We start from the raw sequence: 8,103 nt of genomic DNA on the forward strand, positions 1-8,103 counted from the left end.
AGGGAGTGATAAGTAGTAAAATGGATTAATCCTAATCGTATAAATCCAACACTGGTAATTTAAAAAAATATCCATTTAGAATTTGGAAACAGACGCACCTCACAGGTCAGGAAAACATTTTTTATAACATGAATAGACTAGTAAAATTAATAAAGAGTAAGAAACTAAATCTAATATCCGTAAAAAAATATTGCTCTTGTGATTAAGGGAGGTGGTGTTTGATCAACACTGCTGGGGAGCCATGATTATATATACTGTTTTGTTTTTAAATCCCAAAACAGTGTTTCATGGTAAACACCTGATGATCTCTTAAATTAACATTAGAATTATAGTGAATTCTAGAGGGCAATTTTATGCATTGATTGCAGGTGATTAAATGACTTACTGACTAAATAATTTTCTAGGGAATGATAGAAAATATAAAAATTAAATAAGATTTTTTATATAGTTTTAAAGGTTAAAAACTTCCAAGACACACACACACGTACACACACACGTACACACACACGTACACACACACACACACATATATATATATATGTTGATATAATTAGGCAGCATTTTTTATTCAAGCAGACATTATTAAATACAACGGAGATACTTTGTTTTATGATTTTTTCCGTATAATCTGCCTAATCAGATAAATGCCTTTTGAGTTATTAATGTTTCATCTGTACAACTGCGGGAATACTTCGTATAATATGAGGAAATTGAGAAAAATTTGGTCTATAGTTACGTTGTCTCATAACTGACTGAGATAAGATTGTTCGTTTTGTGAGATGAGATCGTTTAGATGATTCTTATACAAGGCATTGGCATAATTTTGAAATTTAATTATATTATGGCCGGGAAATGTCGGATGTCTCGGGGAGAGAGGTGAATGACCGACATTTGAACTGGTGACAAGAATGTTTTAAAATAGGACGGGGATTTAATTAAAAAAATGATTAAGTCAGAAATATGCAAAACAATAAAATGCTTGGGAGGATGTTTTATAATATCGAATTGGCATGTTTGGTTTTAATGAACAAAGACACGTGACAAAAGATCAGCCAAGAATTTTTGTTTACGTAGATACATCACGTAATAAGTTTAAAGATACCTTAGAAAGTTAGTTTAGTAAAGTCTGTAACGGACGGCCAAATAAGCCGCTCGACAGACGGATGGCACCCAGCAGAGGCAACATCGATAATTAAAATATAGACAGGACTGCATCAGCATTCAACCTTTCTAACTTGGAGACAACATTCTGGAATAAAGGTTGTCAAAAAGAAACCCGAGGTCTGTTGTTCGTGATAGAATTTTCATTGCAACTTTTCGTTCAACAAGATCAAAGTTGGGGCAAGTGTGTTTCCTAATTGGCCAAACGTTGTAATCCCAGGAAATAGTATTCGTCCCTTTATTTGAGGGTGTGTCTTCCTTTTTCTGGTAAGAAACAAAGATGTTTGTTTTCTCCTTTGTTTGTCGTTATATGTGAATATACACAAAAATAAGTTGTTTTCTGACATTTTGAAAAATAGACGATTATACGTAAATACATGTATGAAGAGCAGGCACACATTCAATATGCCACTCGGTCCATACACGTGTGTATATGTACCGAATATGTGCACACATTCCACGGTAATACAACATATCCCCGTTTGGTGTAGTTTAAAACCACATCTATATAACAACTTTCATAATACGAGTTGACGATATTAGATTACACATGTTATCATAACGTTTTTTAAATTATAAATTCGATAAATTAAAAGTTTAAATTTACAATGAATTTGTCGTCAGATAGTTTTTATTAATTTAATCAGTCTAAACTCTTTTAATGATTTCCTTCACATAATTAATTAAATTTCACTAATTCTCTAAACATTCATCTAAACATCAGAAGAATAGATTGTCATTTCGTGAACATTGGAATTCCACCATTCCTCTTTGATTGCCCTATCAAACAAACACGCAACACCTTAGATGTAATTATGAAAAGAGACTTGACTGTAATCACGGTCACTTTTTATGGTTTGTTGCCATTTTTAGTATGATTAAATGTGTAAAAATTATTGAAAATGATTTTCTTAAATTGAGAGAGAGAGCAACACTGGTAGAGCTGAAAGAATTTTATTGGTACAAACTCATTGCACGACATGGGAAAATTCGGTGTTTATACAGAAATATTACCATAACAATGGCAGAAATAGTTAGTCTTATTGACAACTTATTAAGAGACTTCAGAATAAATTGTTTGTAATGAAGGATTTCGAACAGTCCAATAACGTTCTGACAAGAAAGAAAGATTTTATTAGTAGAAGAAATAAAGTGATTACACATACCCCCTCCTTTTATTTTTAAGAGGAAATTCGGTAAACCAATGATTTATAGTAAGCAATACAATTCGAAATAAATAGTTCCTGCTTTACAATTGGTTTAAGGAAACTGTTGATTTTAATTTTCATCCAATTATGAGTCAGTACGTAAAAACAACGCTTACTGCTTCTGCAACTGTGAACAATAGGAAGACATATTTCGTAATATGTGTCCTTTATATTCGATTCAGCACATTTTCTCAGTAGGACACCGAAAAATCGATTTTCGCCACGTAAATCCATATTGTTCTACTTAAAGCACTACAGACGGAAGCAGAATAATGTGAGCCAACTCATAAATTGCTATTGAAATCTGCCGGGCTCCAAAAAGATTCCGATTATAATTTATACTCGATGACAAAGACGTAGCCAGTTTGACTGCCTTTTATTCAATGCTGGTAATTTCCTTTCCTACAAAATCACAATTGGTGATTAAATTCCGGAAATTATTGCGATTCTCTGTGTGTTAAATCGTACATTATTTAATGAGTTGAATGTTACGAAAGCGAAGGCGAATAAAAGCCGCTTTAACGCCGATGGCAATTTCTGATGGCATAGTTCAATTATGCATATGCTAATGATGTCCCTTTAAATGAGCTGTTTAAGGAAAATGAACTTGCTCTATTTGCTATAGAAAATAAGAGAAACTTAACCCAATTTGACGAAGTTATTTTTCTTGCTATTAAAAACGCAGGTTAATATGCGAAAGTATTAAAGAAAGTAATTAAAGCGGCTAAAAATCGATAATTTCGTGATGTTTTTAAGAATATAAATTACAAAAATACCATCCTTTATAAACAAGTCAAGGCATATTTAATGCCCTAAGATTGTTTTTTTCGTTACGTTTAAAAAAAACTAAAATAATAGCAACAACAACAAGGAATAAATATTCATTAATGAAACTTACGGCATGGTTATTTTTATATTTTTATTTATTTTATTTATTTTATTTCTGTTTTTCTCATTGTAATTAGTATACGATAAATGCTGTTTTTTCTGAGCGTTTTAAAATTTGATTACCACGAGGCATATTTTGACGATTTCTGTCGGGATGTGCCGAAACAAGCTCATTGAAATGCGGGTCATTAAATTCAGAATACCAAACGATTAACCATGCTAATTTATTTATCTGCTTTACTTCAACATTGTCCGAAACAAGGCATTTTTTAATGTATTTAATTATATTCATTATATTTGATTTACTAAATGTGAATTATTTTTTAATTATTAATGTTTTGGATGCTATATGGGTTTAAATGTTATCTATTTATCATTATACCAACTATTCTCGCTATAGTCATTACACACACAAACTACAAACAAACATGAACACAAGCAACCATGTATACATAAATAAACTAATCAAAAAGTGTTCTATTTTGAACTAAACAGACGACAATTGCTATTTTCATTATAACAAAATTAGTAACATGTATTTAGCCATAAGCATGGAAAAATAGAATACGATTGAATAAATTCACCTTAATTTAATAATAACAGTATAAATCTCTAACATAATAAAATGAAAAACTTTTAACACTGCGCAAAGACCTAAAAGATTAATTAACTTGAGATTTATTTATAAAACAAACACGAAGCTATCGGGGAAGGAAGCCGTTCTGTCTAGTAAATTTAGTTTTTCTGATAGAACGCAAATAATCGAGGTTTTTAAAAAGGAATCTTCAGAATCTATATACTTGAAATAGTTCAGGAAGAAGTTAATCACTATTTATGCAAATCAAATCCGCTATGATCATTTGATTTGTCATTGAAGTGTCATGCTAAACATAGCAGACGGCGCACAAGAATTATTTTATTTCTATCGGATTTAAAAGAGTGAATACCACGACGGACTAACGGTAAGAATCCCTGACTGAAAATACTTGGATCCGAGGTTGGCATCGTTTTACCGACCGTGCAGTTACGTAATCCATACTGACAAGTTAAAGATAACACGAAACATAAGTGTTCCTGAATACTGAAAAACAATTTATTTAAAAGCATATTATTAACATCCGTCAATTATGCACTTTGAGAAGAACTAAACTGGAGTTTCGAATTTATCAAGTTTCGAAGTCTCTTTATTTAAAAATTAGAACACTGTCTGGTTTCATTAAATTACAAGATATATTTCTCTCGCATTTGAAAACATCATCATCACGGCAGCATTAGGGATAGCCGACGCTGCGTGGGATTAAATGAAGATCGATGAATGTTCCACTCTTCCTATATTTTTATTGTCATCGAAATCGGTGAAATTGTCCATTTTCCAATCAAATCGCCACCGCGGTGCACCAGGAGAAAGCTTCACATGCCTCTCCGCAGTAACCGCAGTAATCTACATTGTACCGTAGAGAAGCTACTGTTGATTTTACACTTTTTGTTTTATAATGACTTGAATTTCATTTCTAAACGAAAATGTCGAGAATAATGCTTTTCTTATGTTCTAAACGTAAGCATTCTTTCGAACACGTCTTTGTCTTATAAAAGATTTTACTGTTGATTTTATACACAGATACTTTCTGCTAGTGTGATTAAAAAACTTCTCGGATTCACTTGTATAAAAGTGTTAACTTTGATAAAAATCGGACTGTTCGATTTTAATTGGATTTTTTTCGGTTATCGATTTTCGATACTTATTGGAAGCATTTCGATAAAGAATCTATCTAAGACACTCCCCTGATATATAAAGTACATTTATGTGAAAGTTTAAAAGAATCGATCCAGCCGTTTAAAGAAACTAACTCACACACACACACACACAGATGCACACACACACAGACACACAGATGCACACACACACACACACACACACACACGAAGTACCTTTTATATAAAAGTATATATCTCTATCTTTATCTCTACCATTATATAAAAGTCATTTTTATGTGTGAGTGTTCCATTCCTCATAGGTGCTGAAACGGCTGAACCTATCTGTTGCAAATTTAACGCAAAACTAATTTATATGTTTCGCAGTGTTTTGGATATGCTTTGTACAGAAATTCATCCGATAAGTATTGAAATTAAAAAAAACGATCTTAAAAATATTTTTCATTATTTTAGAAAAAAAAAGAATACTTTTGACAGAGGAATATTTTGCGTTATGTTGCCAACGGAGAAAATAAAATTTCAGCAAATAATTTCTTCTTAAAAAAAAAAATCTATTTTCATCTGGTGATATAGCTTAGCGATAGAGCATTCGACTACAGATCGAATTATCAACTGTTCTAAACTCGGATTTAATTTTTTTATTATTAATGATTTCAATTTCCGATAAAAAGAGGAGTTATCATTTAAAATCGGCGCCAAATAGCACGTTGAACTATTGTGTCCCAAATATTTTTGGCAAGCAAGTAAGAATCCTTAAAAATACTTGTATATGCTTTTCATTGGTTGTATTCTGTTTAAACTTTTGTATTTTCGTTCTATATTTTATTTTAATTAATTACCATCTTTCTATTTGAGTTTGGCGAACCAAAAGTCCCTTTCATTAATTTTCTTTTAGTGCACACAATAACTCGCTAGGAAAGTGAGGTCACCGTGATTGTTGTTCCTAAATATAGGATCCAAAATCAAAAATTAAGGCTTCCGTTTGAATATTTTAAAATAAACATTAATCAGAATTGGATTTACCAGGGCATTTATCATCAAGCCCAAATATCAGCTGACATGATATTGTAAACAAACACAGACGGAATATGATAAACGGTATTATCATCATTTATATTATTTATTTATTTATTTTTGCGAATTAGTCCACAGGGCAAATTATTCCTCGTAATATATAATAATCAGTAGCGGATTGATTCTATAATAACTAGGGCTGTGACAACAGCAGATCCGTTTAATTGTTTTGACCATTGAGTATATATCTTATATGTTATTATGTAGACGGATGTGGTTCTCGGTTGATTAAGTGTATCTAACTGTGTCGGATATATACTTGAGAGTCAAAAGAATTAAAAGAATATTCCGTAGTAACGGCTATAATAAGAGCACATACGCAATCTGCATAAATTAAAATATGTTTTAGCGTATTGTACACCGGGATGCAAGCTAATATATATATATATATATATATATATATATATATATATATATATATATATATATATAAAGAGAGAGAAAAAGAGAGAAATAGAGAAAAAACGATATAGAGAGAGGCTGATAGATACTTCCGCATAACATGGCTCTAGTGTGGATAAAGTAACGAATCTTCTAAGATGATATTAAAAACCCTACTGTTGAATCAGCAGTTTGAGCTCCAATCTATGCCCCCCTGGCCTGACTTTCACGTAAATCACTCGCCTAGCTGAAACCACTATCAATAATCCCTCTCACTTTTTATCTGTGCCAATACCTAAATGTAGATTCCATGAACAAAACTTCTTTCTTAGAACTGCACGCCTGTGGAACTCTTGTTCCATTTTCCTGCTTTTCAACTGACTACAATATGGTCGTCTTCAAGTAAAACGTAACCAAGTTCTTGATGAGCCATCCCTTTAAGTAATCCAATTTACCAAATTTCTACTGCTAACTACTGCTACGATATTATCCCATTGAATACTATACACTAGTAACCTTTATCCTCGAGTGGCCTCTGTACCTTTATAAATAGTGACTACTTTGTAAAAAAAAAACTTATTATCCTTACGTGATTATCGCTCGCTTTGAATTAGGTAAATCTTAAGTTTTACGTTTGTTGACATTTGCACTACCGAATACTTGGAATACGGAATATATTTTTATAAAAGAAACGTTTTACGCTTAGTGGAAACAGTTATGTTCCTCACCAGGAAGCTCAACATACGAGTGTGAAGCAACGTATTACCGATTCTTCTGTATTTGCTTACAATGTTATAGGCAATTCTTGTATATTATCGAGAAGATTCAAACGACAGGTGTAGAATGGTGTTCCATTTGAAATCAAGAACCTTATGATAGAAGATGAACTCGAACGAAATTGGCTTTGCTCAACGACGCGGAAAAGACAATGTTTATGAGACACAAGTGTCATTGAAAGTACAATTAACAAGCGTATATCGATTAGGTAGTAAATATTGATCTCGAGATTTATAGAAGCAATTAATTGTGCCATCACTTCAAAACCTTGTTTTTATATTGCTGCTCTTTTGTTGTCAGAGATAATATTATCTATGTAGTTATACACTCGTGTCTTTCACACACAAATTACTAATTATCTGGTGTCATTGAATTGGCATAAATATAGATTTTACACATTTCGTTGCGTGCGTTGTTCATAAGTCAAATATGTAAGTTATAATGGGAAACCCTAGATTTTTACAGACAGAATAAAAACGGTAATCTGTGATAACTGTGGAAACTACGATGGCCTGTACAAAGTCATAAATAATTTAGTAATCGAACTAAGTTTATTGTTTTGAGAAAATGAACTTTGTAAAAAATGGTTGAACATTGAAAAGAACATGATTATTTGGCAATAGTCAATAGAGAATTGCCTCTATACCAATAAATACGGGATCAGCATGAATTAAAAAGTCATATTTAAGCGTCTTTTATGACCACGTAATACTGCTAGTTTAAAAATTAAATTACTCGATAATTTTACGTGATTTTTTATTGTACAACGTTTTCGTTACTCTCACGGGTAAGATTTTTTTGTTTATTTTTAAATATGGGGAGATTCTGTACAAACACTTTATTTCTTATTTAAGAATAACATTATCCTTTGTCACTTTTTACCTAAAATGCGTTGGTTTAA

The sequence above is a fragment of the Euprymna scolopes genome, chromosome 14 (genome assembly GCF_053919585.1).
Source record: "Euprymna scolopes isolate OS-2025 chromosome 14, ASM5391958v1, whole genome shotgun sequence".
In the NCBI taxonomy this organism is placed as follows: Eukaryota; Metazoa; Mollusca; class Cephalopoda; order Sepiida; family Sepiolidae; genus Euprymna; species Euprymna scolopes.